Here is a 24,422-nt window from a genome sequence, read left to right on the forward strand (position 1 = left end):
GCAGATTGCACGGCCCTTCACATCTGTAGAGGGAAACTGAATAAATTCTTAGAACTGCCTGTTTTGAGATCTAAAACCAGGTCAATGTTATTTTTAAGTTAAGCAATAGTAAATTATTTCCTGTTTTCACCTATCAACTTTACATTCATGTGCATAAACAATATGATACAACTCACACACTTAAAATTGACCAGGGAATTTTTTTTTAAGAGTTCTAGCTATTAATTCTGATATGGTGTCAAAATTCTTTTGAAAAAATAGAATAGTTTCTAAAAAACCATGCCCACAAACTGAAGAGAAAAAAATTAATAGATATTAAAAAAATAGCCCTTTGGCCCAAAATTTAAAATTTCTGAGAATTTTCAAATTTTTAGAGAAATTGGATGGTCTTTTTTACTTTTGTTTTTACGTTATTCAGACCCTTCTAGCTTTTCAAGAAACAAAGACTTTCCAGTTTCTCAGTGACAAAACATATTAAAGATATAAAAAAACACTTCACAGAAATAAGGGGGGAGAGAGAAAGACAGGAAAATAAAAGGTGCAAAAAAACTCAAAAAAAGGCTGGAATACGGAATAATGACCAAACCCACACAACTAAAACAGTCAAAATTTTCACAAAAATTATCACATAAAGCAAAAATAATGAACTTTCTAGAGTTACACAGGATGATTTGCCAGCTTTCTAATTTTTGAACAATTCCAGTGATACAAAAGTATTTCAGATGGCTAAGCAACATTTCAGACAAGCACATTTTATAATGGCTTTTAGAGGAACTGTAAGAGACAGAATATTTCATTTCTGAGATTGTTTTCTGCTTAATTTCATTTGCCTAGACACATCTGTATTTCTGTGTTAATTCAAATGTTTGGAATAGACCAAGGACTATAAGTGTAATAGCAAGTCCTGAATAATACAGACAGCCCTAGCCTTTCATTTACCCTTATTCAGTTGTTTGTCAGAAATGTTTCTGAGAATGATATTACTAAATATTTCTTAACTAGCTAAGTATTTTTCCATTTTCTATAGCTAAAGAATCCACTTAATCAAAACTGTAAAGGCTGCTGCATACTCTTGCGATTCTTCCCATTTTCATGTACATATTTTTTTGCAGGTTTTTGATTACAGAAAGAAATGGAATGTTCCGAATTTGGCTAATGGCATATACACAATGTTCTATATATAAGTATATAAAACCTGATAATGTTGTTACTGCACAGTAAATCACAAAGTGGTTCCAGTAGCAAACATTACAGATCTTTTTATCTTTCCCTATTTCTTCTATGTGTATTGTGAATACAAATAACCATGTTTAATTCCACATTTAAATTGGGGGAAGAAGAGAATATCTCAAGTAGTCTCCTTAAATACGATATGGGAAAAAGTAACAGTGACAGCTCCTGCAATGATAAGTGTGAGTGCTCCACTTACAGAACAGATAATACAGGGATCTTGTCAACTGTAGCATGTGGGACAGCAACATCAGAGTGCATCCAGCTCTTCTTGGTATAGTGAGGGAGCACTTGTATCTTCTTCTGCCCGTCAAGTGTTTAGAGTGCATACTAAGTGATATTGAAGGGACTTTTATCAGCAATCAGCTCAAATAAGTTAAGCACTTTACTTTCCTAAAAACTGATCTTAAATGCATCTTTAAATTTAACTTTAGTCAGAAGGTTGAACACTATCTTAAAAAAAAAAAAAAAAGGTAAATACAACAAGAGCAATGAGAATTAAAGAGCCTCTTAAAACTTCTTTTTGTTGTTTATTCTCCTCATATTTCCTAAATACTAGCAATAAAAGTAGTTATGTCTGAGTATAGTGGTCTTTTCTTAAGGACCAGATTTGATATTCAGAAGAAAAAGCAAACAAATAATTGTTTATTCACTTATCATGGAAATTATGCATATATACATATCAAAACCATTTGGTCTTCATTAAATCCTTAACAGTGGCTGTTGTTTATCAAAGGAATGGAGATGTTCAATATCTTTAAACATCTGTTCCGTTAATATCAGTCTATCTTGCACCTGACTATGCAAGTCTGCTAGTAGTTTAGTCCATAAATGATGGTGCTGTTGCAGAATTGGGGCTGCTTGTGCCATTCCTAAGGTGGAGCAGCCAGTTTCTTCTAGGCTTGCAGGGAGCTCTGCATGTCCACCTAAGAGCTAAGCCTGGTCCTTAGATGAGATCAGTCAAGCCTTTACTTAAGGCTTCAAGTATTATAACAGAAATATTGTATGTTTGACAAGTCATCTTTAGTTCAACCACACATTACTGGTTAATGGTTCCTCAGTAAAAGAATAATTCCTGAACTCTATTGGAATAGTAAGCATGCAAGGCTCCAGAGCTTTCAATATGCAAGAGGTCAGGGTCAGGGCTGGATTCATCACCTAGTTTCAGTTATCTTAAACTAATAAAACCAGTATAAAACATCTGTCTGTGCTCTTTCATAGCCAATAGTGAGACTCAAGTATCCAAAACCATGCAAGCAATCAATCCATGTATCTTTGATAATGATACTACAAAAGATGAACCTCTGTCCAGGCATACTGATTTCTATGGTGACTCTAGAAGAAATCTGGAGAACTACCTTAGACCAACTTGCAGCAACTGAAGTTAGGTAGGATGAAGCTCAGTCTTGGCCATCATAAAGATATCTTTTGACCTTAAACCCTAGTTCATGGATTTTTGTCAGTATGTTTCAGCTGCCAGTTTTACTTTCCTTTGAGAAAATCCCTGCAGAATACAGGTCAACACTCCATGTTGATGTGAGACTCCCATTAACTTCAACAGAGAAGAGTATGACTATATATATTTTACTGGTGCAATAATCAACAGTTGATTTATTATTTTTTTTAATACATATTTAAACTTCCTTTACGGATGAGGAAGTACTAAATACATGGCCTATGAGACAGATATGTACCTATTAAAGTTATATCTGGTCCTGGGAATTTTTAAACCTTGAGTCTATCATTTCAAATATATCAATCAAAATCTACTCTAGATTTAGTTATGGTCAGTGGAATTGCTCTTACTTTGCACCAAGACATGACAGATCAGTTAATCTCATTGCTATATACCTGCATAGTCTCAGATTGTGCAAAATGGGATTTCCCAATACAGCTACTTACAGTTTGTTCATAACATAAGCACTTTTCTCATTATATATCTAAAATTAATTTTTAATATTATGAAATAGTGAAAATTGTGATATGGTTGTATTGAATATAGGATCCATCGCACTTATGCACTTGACATCTTTTCTATGCAAATTGTCTGAGAGGGACATAAGTAATTTTTAATAAATGTGGGGAAAAGGTCTGAGGTGAAACGAGGTTGGTGGTCGGAGCTCAGATTCTAATAAGATAAATTAAGGCTACTCACTCAGCTAACACTCGGTGCAGTTGTCAGCAGTCTTGGTTTTAAAAAGAAAAGAAGATCGAAGAAAAGATTTAAAGATGAATGAGCCATGTAGGCTAAAACCCCTTCTCCTTTCAGTAGACAGTGATTATGTAGGGTCAAAGGTGAGGAGTGATGGGAAGAGTATTAAGAAATCTAGCAATTTAGAATGGAGATATATTCTCACAGGCATTAATTACATCTTCAGAAGGTACATATTTGAATTCAAGAGGGCTACTTTTTCTGGACATTAGCCAAGAATCAGACCTGACCCTTGAACCTAACTCCAGATTTTCAAGTTTCCAGTAAGTTTCCAAATTTCTGTGGACAGCAATTATCCTGTACAGTCTTGTAACTCATTCTCATGCAGACCTCCACATCACTTCAGAGAGTTACATACATGAAAGGACCGTAGAGCAGGGCCTTTAATTTTCAGATAGCATATTTGATAAATTATGCTGCTGAATCCATAGTGTTAATTCTCTACAGTGATGTTTATAGAGTAGCTGGTATAACATACATAGAGCTCTGTAAATAGGTCAGGTTTTATTGTTTATTTTAACAAATGGATAGAGTTGCATTAGCATTGGGGAAAATGTATAAATATTGATTTGAAAACCTGGCATGCACAATAAAAGAGCAACCCTTGTAACCCTTTTAGAGAAACCCAGCCATAAATAAAGTTCATCTCCATTTTTTCAACAAAACAATTAATACATAATTCATCCCGAAAGTATTATCATCCCTATTGTTACCAATAGCAACTGAACTAACTAGCACTGCTAACACCAGTCTGTGAAGATTATATTTATTTGTATATCTGAAGAAGGAATGTAACGGTATATTCTGTAACAACATTTTATTTGTGGTGGGATCTATAAGGGTAACTTTTAATAGTTCTGCCTGGGCTGAGTGCTAAAGGATGCAGCTGACAAATGTTTGTATTATTCTGACCATGGTGAAAACAAAATCAATAAATGCATTTTTGGAACTAAGGAAACAGTTATGTATCATCTTAGGTCATGTCTTGTTCATTTGCTTTATATCTTCCTGTATGCAGAAAGCTCTGTCCAAGAATATTAATGGTATACAGCTGTATATAATTAAAGTCTTTTTTTTATTAAGTAAACTTTGTTTAAGTAGGATATTAACTGGTTGACTACAGCACATTTATATTCACAATGAACAAAACTATCCAAAAGTTTAGGAGATTTGTTTCATTTTGGATGGACACCAGACATTATCTAAGCCTTCTGCTCTGGGAACTGCGTTCGAAATCTCACAAGTAAGGCTTCTAGTTATATTACCAGTATCTGATCTACTAGCACTGAATGCAAATAAAAGATAGCTAACACTTCATCATACACTGTGGAAAAAGAGGAAAAGAGTACAGGGAATTTTCTTCAAAGCTCCTTCCCAGTCATGAGTAGCAGATTGTTTAGATGGGTCTCAGGTACCTGACATATCACAGCCCAGGGGATAATGACAAAGAGAACGGCAAACACATTTAGTAAATCTTCAGGGCCACCAACTGGCTACTGCATATGGATGGCAGCATGTGTTGGTTGGAAGACAAAAAGCCAACAGAGAGATACCAAAAGATAAACATTAGATACAGATAGGGCTAAAAGCAAAACTTTGTAATGATTGGATGCTTTAGCATCATTTGACATAATTTGACATTTTGGTTGATAACATTTTAAAAATAGTAAATTGTAATGCAAAAAGTGCTGCTAAAGTTTGAAAACAGAAAATTTCTTCACTGAAAGGCTGTTTTGTTTTAATGAAAGATTTTTGGGAAATAGTTCTTTAAGAAAGCCTTTTTGTTGAACAAAGGCTTTAATACTTGACTGCATTTTATCTTCCACTTATTTTATAACTAAAAGTTCAAATTCAGACCAAGTAAATCAGAATCTGCTTTTCAGCTATCACAAAACAGATGAGACTAACATTTGCTACTCGGTGAACCTCAAAGTGTCAAACTGGGTATAATAGGAGGTTTTTCATCTCTGCATTCACCACACTCTAAGAAACTGTATGCTCTGTTTTAATGGATCCTTGTAGTACTTTCGTATCATACACAGAAACAGAAGGACATGTCAAAAGGACAGATGATTCCCTCAGGAAAAGCTTTGCCTTTAATAAAACAAGTACCATTTTGACATTTTTTAGGGTGAGGAGATGTTAGCACAGTTCTATGCAAGCACATATTGAAAATTTCACATTCTGGATAGTTAAATAAAGAAGAAGTAACAATTAAGTGTGTTAACAACAGAATGTGATAAAGTTAGACCTTTAGATTAAATCTCTTAAAAGTTTCGCATAACTTCATGACTGAAGTGTTGAAATACTGGCACAGAAATGTATATTAATGTTTAGAACTGAATCTTGACTATGTCATTTTCAGCTTATACCTTGAGAAAATATTCTTTAAAATAGTAAATATTAAAAAATTTACTTGGACTGCAACCCTTTTCATTTGTTTTGAAATATAAACTTTAGATTTGGCTTGATTTTATGGAGATCTACAAACCTCAATAAGATTGAAGAAATGAACAAGAATACTGTTTATATATGACACACTGTGTGAATATTTGAAATATAGTTATCTGGAGTCTGAGATAATTCCAAGTCTAGGGTAATAAAAACTTTTCAGTGACACATGGGATTTTATTTTAAATTAGTTTATTTATTCTTATCTCTAATACTTGAACTTGAGTGGTTTGTAGTGTAAAAATAAATAGTACAATTTCCGGCATATGTATCCCATATCCTAAGTAATGATTAAAAAAAAAAATCCTGAAAGTTCTACTCATATTCATGAAATAACTTAATTTTTTGAGCTATTTTTAAACAGAACACTGAACAGAATATGTAAACCAAATACATTTGTACCTAAGACCCACTGCAAGTTATGGAGTAGTTATTCATGCCTTGAAAATCACCCCTGTGATAGAATGAGGTTGCTTGCTTTTAGCCTATGAGGAAATGAATAATAAATAAAAATATTTTTGAAACATGAGAGAGTTTCTTTTTATGCATAAACAAAGGCTGAAGAATTTCACTCAGGATTACTTTATCTGAGAGAGGAATGAGATTAAAAACGAACTGAAAATAGATATAAAAAACAAAATTGTATTTCAGTCTTAAATATTGTTAAAAATATCTATAAAATCCTTGAAAAAATGGAGTACTTGAATCAAGATGAATGAATTTCAAGAGTTTGAAAGATTCATTTTTCTGAAGTATCTAAATAACACTCCTCCTAGACATGCAAGCTTTTCTCAGAGAGATGCCTGAACTCTCACCACATCATCTGCAGATGAAGAGTTCCTGTGGTCGTATTTCCAAAGAAGAGCTATATAAGTAAAATGCAATACCATTCTTCTCACCACCAGATGGTCTTTCACCTAAAAAGCACTCTGTTCGTTACCAATACAATTCTCCCCCTCTTTTTAAATTAATTTTAAAAAATGTTTCTACCTTCCATTAAGACAATATAATTCTCCCTGAGGTGTTGTACTTACAGTCTTCTGACCTGTGCTGCCTAAATGGTGATGTGAGAGACAAACAGCTTTAAAACCACTATTCCTTCCTTACCAGAACAGGAGTTATCTCTGAGATCCTTCTGCACCCTCATATCTAGAGCTCACTTATATCTAGAGCAGTTCAGTAACTTCACGTTCTCTGTCCTTGTGGTGGTGGTATAAGGGGAACTTCAAGGCTCCAAAAGAGACCAGTTCAGGCAACCTGATCCCCTAAACAAACTATGGAACGTGTGCTCTCTATCAAACCTTTAATTTTACAGTCAAGCACTATGATTTTTCCTTTCCTTGAAACAGCGACTGGCTAGTCTCCTCCTTGAGAAAGGCACAGAAGTATGATTCCTCTGTCCCCATTACAGAAACCGTCATTGGATTTCCCTCTAGGAGAAATTTCACAGTACTGCATTTACCTTCCCATAAATGTTTCATTTCTCTGAAAGTCCACTGGATTTTAGTACCTATTTTTTTTAGGAAGAAGCCAGATGTTCAGAACCGCTTTTTCTTCCTCTCAGGGCTGCTGTACTGAACACATATCTCCAAAATGTCCTGCGAGTCATTATTGCTTAGTCTTCTTTGTTTGAATTACATGCAGAGTTTGAAACAGAGAAAAAATTATCCTCTCCCTGTTTTGATAACAGATATATTAAGTTAAAATTTAGCCTAGAAGTAAAAGGATAAAATTGAGAAACCATATAATTAAAACAAAGAGATATTCTCAAGATGCAAGGTCTGTCAGATACGAAAAAGACTCTCTCTAGTGATGTGATGGAATGATTTAAATCATTTAAAACTCATCTTGAGGGAACATAGGAAGATTATACCACAGTGAATGATACAAAGAGATAGATAAATAGCATTATAGGTATTCCCATCTGAAATTTCTCTTTGTTTAATTGGCCAATTCTTATTCAGCCATTTCTGTGAGAGTTTTGCATGATTAAGGTCAAAATTTAACGCCATATTTCATCCTGGCCATTCACAATGACAGCATGACACCATTAAACATTATGTAGGCAGTTTCTACGAATCCATTGTGGTGGACATGATACAAAAAAAAGTAACTTAACCTGTAAGCTTAAGTTAAAGCCTAAATTGCAAGTTAGTTGGAAATTGTCAGAAGAAAATATTTCTGATCTAGTACATGACAGAGACAGAACTAAATGTGAATACTGTAATAACTGTGTATCCAATTATTATTAGATGTCAGCTCTTCAGATGCAATGAAATCGCATAGTATGATTTGACTTAAATTGTTGAGATTTTCATAAGCAAAGGAAATTTTGTGTGTGTGTGTGCAGTTCTCACATTGCAATCAGTAATAGCAGCTATTTTTAATATGACTGTATTTATCTATGTCAATATGTATGGGATTTTTGTCAGTAATCTAGTTTCTACCACACAGGAAATAGAAATAAACTAACAACAACAACAACAAAATCCTGAAGCTGCAATGGTTAAAAATACCACATTAAACCATTGAACATTAAAGAATATTAATCTAGTTACTTTAGGGTTCTAGTTCAGTCCTGGTTTTTTTAGCAGAGGTCAGAAGACATATTTAAATGCTAAGCTTCTTCCTCAAAACATGTCTTGAATTGGGCTTTAAGCAACAGATGGTTCCAGTACCATTTGAAATCTGTGTTATCTAATGCCCAGACACCCTATATAAGGACAACTAATACAGATTTATACTATAATTAATATAAAATTCTTATATATGTGCTGTGTCTATAATATATATATCACATAAAAGGATGTATGAACTTTTAGAGGCAGATTCTATTTTTAATATTTTTAATCTCTGAACAGTTTCTGAATTTTCACTGACTGCATTCTTTCATAATTGAAAGGTTCCTAAAGATTTAGCCTGTCACCTTCAATCTTCCTTTTGGAAGCATTACCATCATAACTTAAGATCACATTTCCTCAGTGATTTTCTCTAGGAAGAGCCTATGTGCATGTCAAATCAAGTATGTCAAAGCAGGTTTCTATAGTATAAATTTCAGCTGTTTTCAGCTTCTCAGAAAAGGTGCTTATACAGACTTTGCTTTTACTAATGCATTTCAATAATGAAAACAGAGGTATGGCCATAAAGATCTTTTATATGTTTCACAAAACATAAACTAGAGGATTGAGTACTATTTCCTTCATCTACTGGGAATAAACAGAAAAGAGTAGTGGGTGCAATGAGTACCTACTGATTTAGAAAATAACATTAATAGCTTGCATGCATAAAAGTTTGCATGAATAAACAAATAAGTAGCAAGAGTGGATGGTAGAATCTGAAAGACAGGGAAGTTATTGATGCTTTGGGGAAGACTTGGGTGAATATGAATTAAGTCCTGCTGCAGCTAAAGTCAATGGGAGCTTCACCACTGACTTTCAGACTGACTTCCACATTACCCTGCAGCCTAAAAACATAAATGAGGCAAATGGAAATGGGTTAATGAGACAAATACAAATCAATAAATTTAAAAAGTAGTTCCAGAGTTTAGCATAAACCATTTTAATTTCAGCTGAAACTCTAATGATGTCAGAGTGTATACCCAAGCAAGAAAACCATTTTCACATTTTACAGAAAGCCCTCACACTGCAGAGAGCAACACAGATGCCGTTCCCTTACACATTCCTGATGCTTTGTTGTACTCCACTGAAAGCATCTTAGATTGGGTTTCCTAAATCATGACTATTACACGTAAGAGTCAATATGCCACAAGGCCTCACTTCATATTCCGAAACAATTTAAAATGTTTGTAATCTGAAAATGTACTAATACTTGAAAGTGTTGAGAAACAGTAGTGAAAAAGTATTAGCTGAAGGGTTTTATGTATATGTAGTAAGTTAAACGTATGATGGGGGAAGAATCTTCCCAGCTATTCCTGTTTCACAATGTGAATATTGAATAATCTGACTCGTCTTTTTTTGGGTCATGAAGTCTGAATAATTAAACAATAGGTCATTTGAGCTCTGTTGTGTCATCAACTAATTACTACATTTATGTTTGTCAATAAGAAAGCCGCAGTAGTATTTTAAATTCCATTTATTGTGCTTTAGCTTAATGCTTACTGTTACTTTTCCTCCGCATTTTTTCCCGTCATGAAAATTAACCCACAATATATCTTTCTGGAAAGAAAATAAACAGCTCCCTTGCCAAGCCTTTCATTACACTGCTTCTTTCCATCATGAATTGTGATCTAACAGTAGCCTAGTAAAAAGCCAGGGCCTTTGAAGTGTTGTGCTAATTTGATTAATACGTAGTTACATCCTGTTATGATGCACTTTGCCTTATGCATTTTAAATGGAAAATGCAGAGTGGATTACATTTGTGTTAAAAACACAGCATACTAAATGAACACCATTGAAAGTGGGCTATAATAACAAGCACTGCAACCACTTTAAACATGTAAAAGGTTATTGCTTGCAGGTTAATGATAATTGTACCAAAATACATGTTTTTATAACAATTAAGAGGTCAATATAAATACTAGTGAGATTCACACAGCTGCTGTGAGAAATACCTGATGTAAATTCCTTGATTAAAACCAAAACAAAATATTCAAAAGAATCATCTGAATTGATGTCCTTCTACTCTTCCTCACAAATACTCTGAGGCTTGAAGTCACTTCTAACTCAGGTTCCATCCAACCTGAGAACAATGTAAAGTGCTTTTGCCTTCTGTTTAATTGAAAAGTTAAATTCAACTTCTGTGTTGGTACTAAGTACAAGGTTTCCTATGCCTAGCGGGAGGCACTATTACACACTATTATGTATAAAAATATTTCAGTTAGTTAGGGTTTTTTCCTTATCTTTTTAAAAATAAAATACATTGATTTATCATAATAACTTGAGATACCAATAATCACCACAGAATAAGAAATACATCACTATACTACATTATTTTTCAAGTCTATTGTAAGCAAAAGATATATCAAATCTAACTTTGTGCTTTAATTGTGAATCAGTATGCTTAAAATAGTTACATAATTATTGTACCTACTAAATTTGCTATCAATACAGTACATAAAATTTTTTCCATAGACTTGAGTAAGCACCTCACCAGAACACAGTCCTTTTACATACTTGTGCTAAAACAGATAAAATATCACACTATCAATGATGACCCCAAAATTTAAGTATACATTTTAAAATAACAGATATTGATTATGATTTGCACAGGAACAGCACAGAGATTGCATTTCAATTTTACAGCTCTGAACATAGAAAGGTGCCATTCTATTAACTCATCATGTTTTCATATCTCTCAGTCTTTAGTGTCATTATATTTCTAGCTTGCTTGCTCTTAGAAGCTTATCTGACACCTCTTTTTTGATTTTCAGTGAAAAAAGATATATTATGGAATGCAGCACCATCTAATTGAAGAAGTGCAGCAAAGGACAAAGAATTAGGTTAAAAAACCATCAAATCATTAAACAGTACAATAAAGTGTGGAATCTATTGCTGCCTATTGCATGTATTTGTTGCCAAATTCAAGGTGGCAGACACTTGTCATTCCATCTACCTCCCTCCAGGGAGAGACAGCAGGTCTGCATTTGTTTCTAATTTATTTTTAAACAACTTAATTAATGTTTGTTACCTATTCATTTGCAAAACTATAGTCATAGATTTTATTTTCATTTGTATTCTTGAAATTAAGTTTAATTGCTTTCTTTCCTCAGTACATACATCCCAGTTCTTTTATTTGTCTATTAACTAATGCATTCCAAACTTTTTTCTTAAAGTTTTCATATGTTTGCAGTTTACTTATAGGTCATCCTCACTCTTTTGCTAATCAATAATTATAATATTAACTATTACCTAATCTCAGAAGACATCTTCACCATCATATTTTATATCTTTTCCTAAATTTTCTACTTTATTTCAGTATTTCCTAGTAACATATAATGCAGTGGTGATGGAAACTATCTATGGTGTTGACCAAGCGCATACTTTAAAAAAAAAGTATAATTCCAATTTTTTATATCAGGCCATTGTAATCAGATAAGAGTACAACATCTGCAGTAAAAGTGCAATGAAGTCAGCTGAAAGATCTTTCCCTTGGCGTACATGGGCTTTTGGATCAGAACCACCTAGTTCTATTATCTCCTTCCCTGGCGTTTACTGTACGCCACTGCACTGACAGTATATGCAGGAAAAAAACCTCACCTATCTTCTGAAAAAGTTTGGATCCATTTCTACACCAAGAAATTTAAATTTGCCCTGTTTTCTCGTTCTTCTTGTCTTGCAAACTTATAAACTATGTAATGTCCTTGTACAATGATACTTTTCAGCATTTCTCCTCAGGGTTACTTTATTCACAAATGTTTGTATTAATACTTCTAATGTTTAATCATAACATTTCTTATTGATTTTCTGATTTATATATATATACAATGTGCTCAGTACAATCCTTGATATGTGGATGTTTAAACATAGCTAGTCCTTTAAATATGATCAGGTTTTAACCTGTGCATTTTTGCATTTCTATGGTTCTACACTTTCTTAGATTTTAAGAATAAACTAAATCTGTCTTCCTAGTGTATATCATAGTTATTCTGGCATCATAGTTAAGTCTTTATTTCATCATCACTTCATAGCATCATCTAAAGCTAGTAATGCTTACTGAAAATAATGTGTCTCAGATGCCAGTCTTTAACGACTAATTTTAAAGTGTAATACTCAGTGGAGACTCTGGTTCAGAGTTTGAATGAATAGCACACTTTTATAATAGATTAATATAGTATAAATCTTTGTAAGCCAGAATCAATGCACTTTAGAATTTAACTGAGATTTTAATTTTTCATAAGATCTTTGAAAGTGATTTCAAGCAAGTCATTAACAATACTCACTCTGAATAAATGAATCACATTTTTAATTATGATTATCACCAGCAGAGAGATCTGAACAGTAAAAGTTTATTCTTTTATGTAGTCAAATCTTTATAATAGGATTTTAGTTTACCAAAAGTCACAATGATTTCTGACCTTGAACCAGAAGACAATGAGCTGAGTGTGACTGATAAGCTGAGAAAAGACTCTTCTCCTCATATCTTCCTGCTCTGACTCCAAAGTAGATTCAGAATATGCCTGAAGAAATAGAGCTGAACTTGGAAACCATCAAGAGTATTCCAAAATCATTACTGATAGTTTTGATAATACAAACTAAAGTAGGATGACACCTTGCTGGTCAGTGAAATCTCCTGGACAGTGATCCCCTTCCACCTGAAAACTGTGAATATTCACCCAGGAAACGGTAGGAGTATTCTTTATTATTTGCATTGTAAGTGTAAACACATCAGTCTTATTTCAAAGACATTTAGAAGCCCAGTAGTAAAAAACCAGTCCTTGCCTCTTCTCACATTCTATACATAATTCCTCCACAGTTTTCAATTTTCCTCAGGTTCTGAAAGACTTGAAAACCAGGTGGGTCGCAATATTTTGTGCATCATCAGTGAACAGATGTGATTGCAGTTGCTTACATCTCAGAATTTCTCAAACCAAAGCCTTTAAGAACTAGTGACTTGCCTCTGCAGCATTTTACCAGTGAAGTCTTTTTAAAGAGAGAGTAGAAATTCATTCTGAGGCCTAACACCACTTGCTGTAACCAGGTAAGATCTCAAAGGCGAGTTAATAATCCTTCGTAATCAAAGACAGTGTGATTGTTCTATAATGGAACTTCTATTCTGAACTATTGAAACAGTCCACAAATGCATTGCACTCATTAAAGATTTATAGGCTCAACCAGATCTGTCACCATACTATCCATATATCTGAAGAGAAACTAAAGCAAACATTCATAGATTAAAGTTTGCATATCTAATGCATCTGATGCATGGCTTGCTTTGTCTGTAATTGAGTTAGACCCTATTGCTTATCACGAGAGAAAGAGAATTCTTGCATCCACTTTGAATTGCGCTGCTTCAGTAAAGCTCTCCAGAGGTGTTGCAAAGCTGCAAAATAGAGGTCTTACCTGTTTCCTCATTGATTTAGGTTGACAGTGCCCTATGTGAAATGCTCAGTACCAGATAATGCAGCTAATCTATGACTTCCAGCAGAAAGCATTAGAAAGGTAAGCATGAAGAGGAAAGGATTTCCAAAACCGTGCAAGGAAAGGGACATTCTTCATTTTTTAAGATGTATGTCAGCTACAATTGAATATGAAAATTGGTACTGAACATTTTCTGATTAGTTAAAAGGATAGGTAAATACTGAATGTTTTTCTATTCCTGTCACTATAAGTACAAGTGTAATTATAGTTATAGCTGGCATTGGTAACAGGGAGCATATAAAAGAACAAAGAACCAATCCTTCCTTTTGGTTATCTTATAAAGAAACTTTGAACAAGAAATAGAATGTACCACTTGGCCCCCTAGTTCTTCATTAGCCTATAGCAACAGTCTTCTGCAGAGGTTTACTGGACTAAGAATCTCCTCCCAAGATTGTTTTATTCTACCTCCACTCTCTGGAACTAGAAAAGGAAACATAACTTTTCTTCTGAAGTACCTCAGTATTCAGCTAAGCTATTCAGGGAGAACACCATGACATAGGAGTAAATAAAATTTTGGGATTCGTTCACATATTCTTGGTGCCTGCCTTTCTCAGCTTGGTTCAAATAGCAAAACCTACAAGATCTGGATCCTTACATTTTACAGATTAATATTTCTAAAGCATTAGACATGCACTGTTTACTTACATATCAGAGTAAAGATAGGAAAGCTTTACACTGAAAGTAAATTCAAATACAGCACCTTAAATAATCAAGTGTTTTAAATCACTTTGATTAATCACTAAAATATATTAACAGATATAGTTTCAGCGTATTTTGCACAGAAAATGTTTTTTAGTCAGACTCTAGTTTCTATCTGGTCCATGTGTAATTCATGAACCTTTAAACATTATGGGATTATAGAGAGCTAAACTGACATTTTTACTTTCACTTAGCAGCCTGAATAATTGGTACACTCCAAGCATTTTAAATACTAAAGTACTCATTGCTTTGAATTCATCTTGTGATGTCATAGCAGCTGACGACTGACATAATAAATTTGAAGAATATGAAAGCTCAGAAAGAATGTTAGAAATATCTTATTTTTAATACATAACAATTAAATGATCTATAACTAGCAGTATATTCTGATGTTATCTTTAATGAAATGCTTTTTAAATGTATGATATATTGTTATTGGTTTTCCATTTCTGGGCAAGAAGGGAATTCATTAAATTTTTTAGTGTGTTTTCCTCAAAGTCAGAAAGAAATGTGTACACAAAAATATCAAATCTATTTAATATCTTGAATAAAAGTGAAAGTTCAGTGATGTAAATTAAAAATTTGACTTTCAGTGTAGGAGACTGCCAGGAAATGTGTTGTCCTCAGGAGTTGCTCTGGAAGTAAGTCACAACCAAGTAACAAACAACTACAGTTTGAATCAGCTATAATTTAACATAAGACCTGGCTGTAAACTACATTAAACCCCAGTTGGCAAATGATTTCCTAGGAGAAGCTGGAGGACCTGTAGCCCTCCAACAACCAGTGCATGGTACAGATCCTGTTCTCACAGTTCAGAAATATTCATGTGGCCATGCAACCTTCCTTGAAGACTTAGATCTGTCCCAAACTACACAGTTACTGGAATAAAAGCCCATGATTTGGAGTACTGCAAATCAGTTCTTTCCTAAAGGAGACTTCCTCTGGTTAGTGTGATTTGAACAGATTGAATGTCTATATTCAGTAGATATTGAATAGAAGGAGAACACATCCATCAAAACAGAAGACCAAAAGTGGAGTATTGCCTTTGGTGCTTCCTAAATAATGTGGGAAATGCTGTTGTTCAGTAAAAGCACATCAGCAAAACAGGAATGAAGGGCAAAGGGAATTTTTTGGTTTAATTAAATAACCCTTCAAGATCTCATATTTTTATTTACATCTCATACAGAGGTACACATTTCAGTATAAAGTTAGTGACTAATGAGCAGAGAGTGAGCACTAGTTAGTGACTAGAAATGAGCAGAGAGACAGTTTATGTAATGTTGCATTTCTATAGCACCTATCTTATTTAATCTTCTTTATCTCCTTTAATAATAAAAATAGCATAAATGTTGCATTTACCACTGTGCTTGCCAAGACACATGGTCTTGCAGTAGGTACACTAGTTATTCCAAAATCATCAGTGTGGAGATGATAGCATATATGATCTTCGGGCACCTATGCATTTCAGTTTCTTTACCCAGAGATTATGCTGCCCTCCATAGGCAATGATATATGTACTTAATACCAACACATGGGGATGGGTGGAAAGAAGTGCCATTGTCCTTTTCAAAAAATTTTCAGTTATTTCAGGGAAAAGACAGTGGAGTGAGAGAGGTTGCTTTCCCCAGCCACACAACCACATAGAGGCATGGATTGTATGCAAAAGCAGTAATTAAGACACTTCTTTTGGACTGAGTCCCATCCGCTGTTCCTGGTTAGTGATTTCTCCTGTTGGTCATTTAGGTGAGTGTCAGAAACAACAATACGGAGAGGTTTTGTTTGGCTTGGGGTTTTTTTTGAAGGAAGGCAGACATGAGGATGAACTGCTTTGTCCCTAAAAGAGGGTCCATAGTTCATAAAGCATCAGAAGTTTTCTCTTTTACCTCCAAACTCAGATACCTTCTTGATCTTTCTATTGACAGTTCATGTCTCCTCTCAAGCTTTCATGGATTTGTATACTGGAAGAGGAGTTCTATATGATTACAAAGAATCTAAAAAGTAAGTGGTAAAATATTTAGGATTGCAATGTCAAAAACCTTTGTAATGGAATGCAACTAGCATACTGTTGACAGTACATAAGCAGCAATGGTAGAAGCTGATCAGATCTAATAACTTTTTCAAGATAAACCTGTGTGAGCAACAGAACATGCATTAATATAAAATTTTGTTTACATTACAGTAGCACCAAACATTCACAAGGAAGACTAGCTGGCACGTTATTGCTTTGGACACATCATAATCACTGAAAGCATTTTCTTGGAAAAAAATATCCTTTACTTATTAATTTATAGTACATGTAAGGATGAAGCTGAATCAATAAGTTAAGCTTTTGAAGCTGTATTACAGTAAGTAATGTAATTGTTGATTATGCAATATTCAGAGCCTAGATTTTAAGTTGAAAAAAATAAAGCTGGTATTCCTCATGTCTAAGTCTACCTGTCCAAATGTGAGGCATCTCTCTAAACTAGTTGTCTAACACCCTCTGCAGTCAAAAGAAAAATAAATCTTCACAGCACAATTCAATTTATCCCTAAAACAAGTGAGATAAATCTTGCTGGGGACCTCTCTCTCTCTCTCTCAACTGTAGGACAAATCTAGACAACTAGCTTTGGTGGAAAAGGTTTTTCTTTTCATGTTGTATCAACAGCACATTCAAATGCATTGACTTTTTGAGTTTTGCTTATTAAAATACGGTGTTGACCCAAAAGTTTGTTATTTAACTTGTTAAATAGATGAGGAAAAATCAAATACAAAAAGAGAGGAATTCGATGTCTGAAAAATTAATTAGTGCCCAGGTTCACAACAAATATTTGCCAAATGGATAGGTGTATATCTTACTGCAAAAGCTCCATAAGTGTGGTGTACAGGCTCAGGCTTTAAAATTTAGTAGCTGTAGTAGTGAAATGTAAAGATGTTAGAACAATTGAATGAGATATGGTAAATATTAATGCTCACGGAGAGACTCCAAGGAAGTAAATCTAAGTTTATTTTGCTGAAGGAATTTTCTCTGAGACATCTGGTTGGTTGACATCTCAAATAATAATTGAGTTTACACAGTGCCAATAGAACCCAAGAACCTGGAAGTATAAACTTTTCACAGAAAACCCTTAAACTACCAAAGAAATGAAAAGTATAATCCTGAAATGTATTTTCAGAATTCTTTTAGTCTACCTAAAAGGATTGCAATGAGGATTTATCTTCATACACAGCTATCCAGTATTTAAAGACTGTTTTAGTCCATGTTTCTCTTCAGTTTGATAATGGATTACATAGGAAGCAGATCTGGGAAATGTGTACCCAGGACAAAAGTGCCAAGCAGTGATCATGATACAAGCATGATTAAGCTGCAAGTCCTACATAAATCATGGTGGTGACAAAAACTCCCATGATAACAGTCTATAAACAAGACAAGTTCTCTACTGCAGAAGTGGTTTTACATTTTCTAAAGTGAGTGAACAAAGATTTCCATATGGATAATTACCATAAGGCTGACTGGAGTTTATGCAAAATAAATTACTGAAAAATTCCTGTCACTTCATCAGAGGAAAGACAATATGAAAATGGAATTAATCATAAAGATAATTCTATCACAACATCTAAGGACAAAAGTACTGAATTATTTTTAATGTCTAATTGTTTTCTTGACTGTTTTAATTGCTAAGGAATTCAGAGATCAGCAAGACGGTTTCTGCAGAAGCAACAGTGTGCTGTCTCATTAACTACAACAGCAAATTGAAGTGTTGTTTCCCAAGTTTCACTTGTAGCTAAAATGAATCATCATATTGAAGTTTTCTATATTGCCATCAGTGTATTCATTCTTTCTATAACTGAGGAAACAAAGAGTTGGTTGAAAAGGATATTTCTGTTTCCTGTCATCACTGATGCTTGAAACCATAGAAATATAAAAATATTGATAAAAGCCCTTTGTTACTACAGAGCCAAAAGGGCAATAATCCATTTCTGCTTCATTTTAAATACATGAAACTGCATTAAAAATGTTTGCAAACGTAAAATGTATACTACAATTTAAAAGTTTGAATTTTATATAATCATTTGCAAATTATAACATCAACTTTAGGAGACAGCACTCTCTTTACAAACTAATGGAAAATGAGAATGACTTCCTGCTAATTGTTCAATTATGTCATTCTTTCGATTTCAAATATTTCAGTTATTTTAATTTCAATTACTTTTTTCCACCTGTCAAGAGTTTCAGAGTCATAGAAGGTATATCATTATGTCAACCTTAAATACATGAAAATTCTGAAGTATAGCCCCTAAAAGTTATTGATCTCTATACCTTTCAACTAAAAGAAACCAGAAGAACAAAACTTCAATATGTTTTCTAACATATTAAAACTTATGTTAGTATTTTATCTGCATAGTGGCCTTTTGAAATAAGTTAATTCTTTAAGTGTGAATGCAAAGGCACTTCTCACAGATGAACACCATATCTCTCTCACTAAAAAGGGTTTTTTTATGATACAGTCTTAAAATTAGAATAGTCTGATCTGGTGTGTGATTAAATTTATAACATAATGCATTTTGCTGAAGGGTAAATTATTGATGACACTATCCTTAGTCATAAATGTAAATCTTTTCCAAAAATATATCACAGCAAAGCCGAAAAAGGGAATGAAATTTCAATTTTATTTATTACCTCCCATATACTTTCAAATTATTTTCCAGCAAACAAATTACCAAAAGCCAATTCTGTCATTTCATCTAAAAGAATCTGGACTTTCCAGAAAACAGCAAAATTAGTGAAGGTTTGAAACATGACAAAAATCTGGATGCAGATTGAGGAATTTTAAGAGGAATATCATGTATTGTTTAATTCCATGGAGTGATTGATCTTGCTTCCACCTTTGAGTATGAATATGTTATGATCCCCTTTCATGCTGTAGTTTTCAAAGTTTCTTAAAACTTACAGGGTATTTTATGTACACTTCTGACTCAGCTGTACCAAGAAAAAAGGTATTTTCCTTTCGCAGGCATGCTAGGATAGGTTAGAGAGACCTGCTGAATACCAATTTGGTTGGGAAATTTACTTTTAATTAAATAAGCAAATAATTTTATTATTTCATTTCTGAAAGCAAAAACTTAAATGTATGGAAACTGCTCAATACAATTTAAAATAGGAAACTGTGGAATCTCACAACTAGGTTGTACATTCAAAGGTGGTAGAAATGTACTTTTACAGTGGAAATACATGAAGTTTTGCTATTATCCCCTTTAAAGTATTGTGCCTGGCTTTTATGTGTTGTCTTTCTGTTGAAAAAGATGGCTGCTTTGTACTTTTCTATCTTCCATTCACAATCTGCGTGAAAAATAGCACAAAGATGATTAATAATCATTATATTTTAAAAACAATAGTTAATTATTTGGTTTTTGGAGTCAGCATGATCAGTGATCCTGCCTACTGCTCCATGGGCTGGACACCTGGTTTTTTTCTGCTTCTTTGTGAAAAAATGAGATGCTTAGGTAGCAAGCTTACTCCAGTATCAGTTATTTGAAGTTTTGCTGTAAAATAGCAAGAGCTGGCAGCACTGCAGTACAAACACAGCATGAGATTTTATGAGAGCTGAATCTTGATGGAGGAAGATATACAGGTCGTGAAAGATGTCCCAAAGGACTGAATGTTTTTCTGTGGTTTTTTTTTTCCCCAAATGTGGAATGACATCCTAAAACATTTGTTTCTAAAATCTCTGCTATAAACTCTCCCTTCACTATAATCTCGTCAGCTCTGGGGCAACAGAATCTCTAAGGTCAGCCTTGCTGTTAGCTACAACGGTTATGTTTCTCCCTTATTTCATGGCAGTAGAAAGGAACAGATGATTTATTTTTAGCGAGTTGCTCAACCCCACACAAGGAACTCAGTAAGTGACTTTTTTTTTATTTTAAACTGATAGGATTGCCAGTGATAGCACTGCTCACAGTAGTATTAACTACATCTATAAACCCCAGCACCACTTCTCTTGGCTCAGCCACAGTCGTATGTTCTTCAATTTTTCTTTCTGATATTTCAGGCCCTTTTTTCCACAACATGTTGAGTAATGTGCAAGATAAACTGGCATGTGTTATGAGACCAGTACAGCATGCGTGGGTGAATTAGTTACATTATCAGTATAAATGACAAAAAAGTTTTCTGACCCATAACATATGTTTGGCCGAAAAGAGAGAGATGCAAAAGAAAGCAGTAATGACATGATACTGCTATTCTGTCTTAAAACAGATGTTTCTTTTAATAAAACAAGAATAGTAATAACAACAACAAAAAGTTGTTTAGTATTCAGTAAAGTTGTTTAGTATTCAATATTCTTTTCTTAAAAAGAAAAGTTGGTTTCTTAGGGAAATTAAAACATTTTAAGGGAGGAGTCTCTTCTCTATTCCCAGAGTGAGCAATTTAAATTTTCACCTCCCCTACCTTAAGTGGAATTTGCTCAGCACTGACTGAAGAATCAATACTACATTACTCATATCAGAAGTCTCTCTTTCCACAAATAAATCTTCAAACACAAAATAAAAACCTGTAAAACCAGAAACAATATTAAAGCAGAACCCAGAAAATGATGTGGTGGATGTTTTAAGTGATGTTATAGTAAGGATGCCATTAAAAAGTTTTGTGAATATACAGATGATTTTTAACATGCAGTTGTCTAAAATAATATTCCATTAAAAGGAAATAGAAAGTAAGCTTTATTGTCTGTGGAAATCACTCTTTAAAAGGTTCTTTCAATTACAATATATTGAAGCATGTCTGTAAATGCTGACTGCAGTAGTAAGTTCGTTTTACAGCCAACACATGAGAGCTGGAAGTGTTGATCCCAGGCAGCTGAGAGTGCTAACGCCATTTTTTAAATCATCAAGCAGGCACCTTTGTGCTCTCTCTCTTCCTGTCCTGCAGATTTGCATGAAAGTTTACATAAACTTCCCAGAAACTGTTTCATTATCATTCCTCAAACCTCTCTGTAAAACAGCCTTTTGCTACAATGCCTCCGTAGGGTTTGATGGAATTCAAGCTCCTGTTCCACGGGGCTGCCCGGGCCGGGGGGATGCACAGCACGGGGCCAGGGCACCCTCCCTCTGCGCGTGGGACAGGTCGTACCCCACAGCAGCCTCTCTGTCTCTGGAAGGAGGGCAGAGCGAATGGCTTGGATAGAAAGGTAGGTGCCTCGGTTAGAGGTGCGACACCCTGTTCCCCAAACCTCCCTCTGTTCCTCTGCCCCATCCATGTCTTTGTGCCATTTTTTGTTTTCTGCTTGAGTTACAAATCGCTTGGGACGGGCTTTTCTCTTCAGGGTCCTGCACACTTGGACCTCAGCTGCTGTTCTGCGTGCCAGTAGCAATAAGTAAGGCAAACAGAGGTGTCCTCTTGGCTTTGCTATTGCTACAAGAAGGGACCTCCCTGAAAGCAGCACCTGGTGCTCACCGGGAGCCCACTCACCCCCCCAGCGCTGGGGACCCTGCTCGTCACAGTGTTGGAGCCACAGCCACGGCACAGAGGTAGGCAGAGGCTGCACGTGGAGCAGAGCACTGCAAAAGACGAGGAAGGTGATGTTTCACTGGGGGCCGAGGCTTTCAGCGGGTAGTTCTTGGGGTCACTTGTTATTGGCAGAGATTCACGGAGTCCGTGCAGGATTCCTGACATTTCCTCATTTCTTCCCACCAGGTTTGAGGTTTAAGTAAATAAATAAACTATAAATGACAAAGGGAAAGGCCAGGAGAGGGTTCCGGCTGTCATGATGCAAATCCAGAATGCTTTTGATTCCAACTGTGTTCTGTTTATAGTAACAAATGAAAATACAAAGCCATATTTGTGCAAAAAAACCTTAAAAGCTGCTCTGTCAGAAAATTATTCTCATAAGCATCATTGTTTATATTATACTCTTTCTCTACATAATTTACAATGTAGTCTCAGCAGAATGTTTCCTGCTAAAGAATTTAATTTTTAATTGTTTTTATGGCACCAATGATAGGAAAACAGGGAGGTACATAGCTGTCATCGGATACTATTCTATTGCCTCCCAGTCTCATCGAACAGCAATACAGTCTATTCATATGTTAATTATTTATATTGAAAGACTCCTTCATGTACAAACAAGAACTTTTGAATAAAGTAGGCTGAAAAATGTTATTTATATTTTGGCATCAAAATAACTGGTCTAATTTTTAGGTAGGAGAAATACCTCCACTATATTTGACATGAAGAGTGCAAACAAATTTCAACTGGTAGATCCAAACGCTGGACAAGGTCTGATTCTGATACAGCAAGCTAAAATCAGCTTCAGCTTTCAGTTCAGTAAAATAGCTTTTGGGTTAACTGGATAATAAAATGTAATAATACATATGTATCAAAGTTACGTTATTTATTTTGATATTCAGTTCAGTTCAATATCCCTATGTATTTTTTTTTCAGTGTAAGGTGTATTGTTTGCATGAGTGTTGTGCTACTACTTCAAAGAATTTTAAAATTAGACTTTTTGGAGCCATGATGACACCCGAAAGGCTTTTGTGAAATGCTCCATTATCTGGCTATTCCTGTTGAAAACATAAGCCATGAAACAGTTAGCAGCTTCCTATTTAAACTGCTGCTGTCAGACATCAGATTTAATATCTGCAATGAAAAAATGGAGAATTAGTTAGTTCAGTTTGTGTCCCAGAACTTCTGCTTGCAGCTTTGAGGTCTGTAATGCAGGTTTTCTGTGACTGAGCCATTCCTGTGGGGTCCCGTGTGGACACCCTCTGTTTTTGTTTCATGCCCAGTGATAAGCAACAGGCAGTTTAGGTAGCCTGCCATTTGCAGTTTTCATCTTACTGAAGCCCAATTCTTTGCCTGGAGGCATAATGCTTATTTACCTTAAGGTACTTTTCCTGAAAAAGAATTGCTTGTGTAGACCAAATATGCTTAATTTTTACTGCATTTAGTTTATAGTAACTATCAGCCTTAAAAAAAAAAAAAAAAAAAAAAAAAAATTGCCGCAAGCTGAAAGCCCTCCTCATTTTAAAATAACACCAAGCTAGTTTACATAGAGACTTTACAATCACATTATTTTTCAATAACTTATTTTCATTGATCGGTCTAACAGTTTGACATGTTATTTATGGGCTACTCTGATGAATCACATCCGTTTCCAAGGTAAAGTAAGCAAATTCTCTGTTTATAGGATTAAAGTTGAAGGTCAAACTTTGATTATATTTTCTATTCTACTACAGCAATATAAAGCAAGGCCTTTAGACTTCAGAATTGGCAACCAGTCACATGAGATGCTTTTATACTTAAAAATTGACCACAAATCTTGAGTAAATCATAATTAACATCCAAGAAGCAGAAAACCTAGCAGATGACTGTGATAGACTTTAAGAGAAATTTATTTTGTATTTGGAATATGCATTTTATTTTATTTTTTTTTACCTTGCAAAGAGGATTTATTTATTTTTAATCTGTTTTAAGAAAAGAGTTTACGTCTACCGGAGTGTGAGAGCTGGGAAAACACTAACCCTCAATGCTTATGGTGTCATGTGGTATTTGTCTAACTCCCTGGCCCACTGCTGTTGAACTTCTACCAGTGTATATTTATCAGTAAGCCATTGGCAGGTGCAAGTGAAATTTGCCGCGTCCAGAAATGTAATGTATAAACAACATTTAACCCCCTTTTTTAGCAACACATTATTAAAGTCTGAGTTGGGATCTTGGAGCTGCAGAAGCATTGGCAACCTTAAATTGTAAAGGA

This window comes from Balearica regulorum, chromosome Z (assembly GCF_011004875.1).
Source record: "Balearica regulorum gibbericeps isolate bBalReg1 chromosome Z, bBalReg1.pri, whole genome shotgun sequence".
Taxonomy (NCBI): domain Eukaryota; kingdom Metazoa; phylum Chordata; class Aves; order Gruiformes; family Gruidae; genus Balearica; species Balearica regulorum.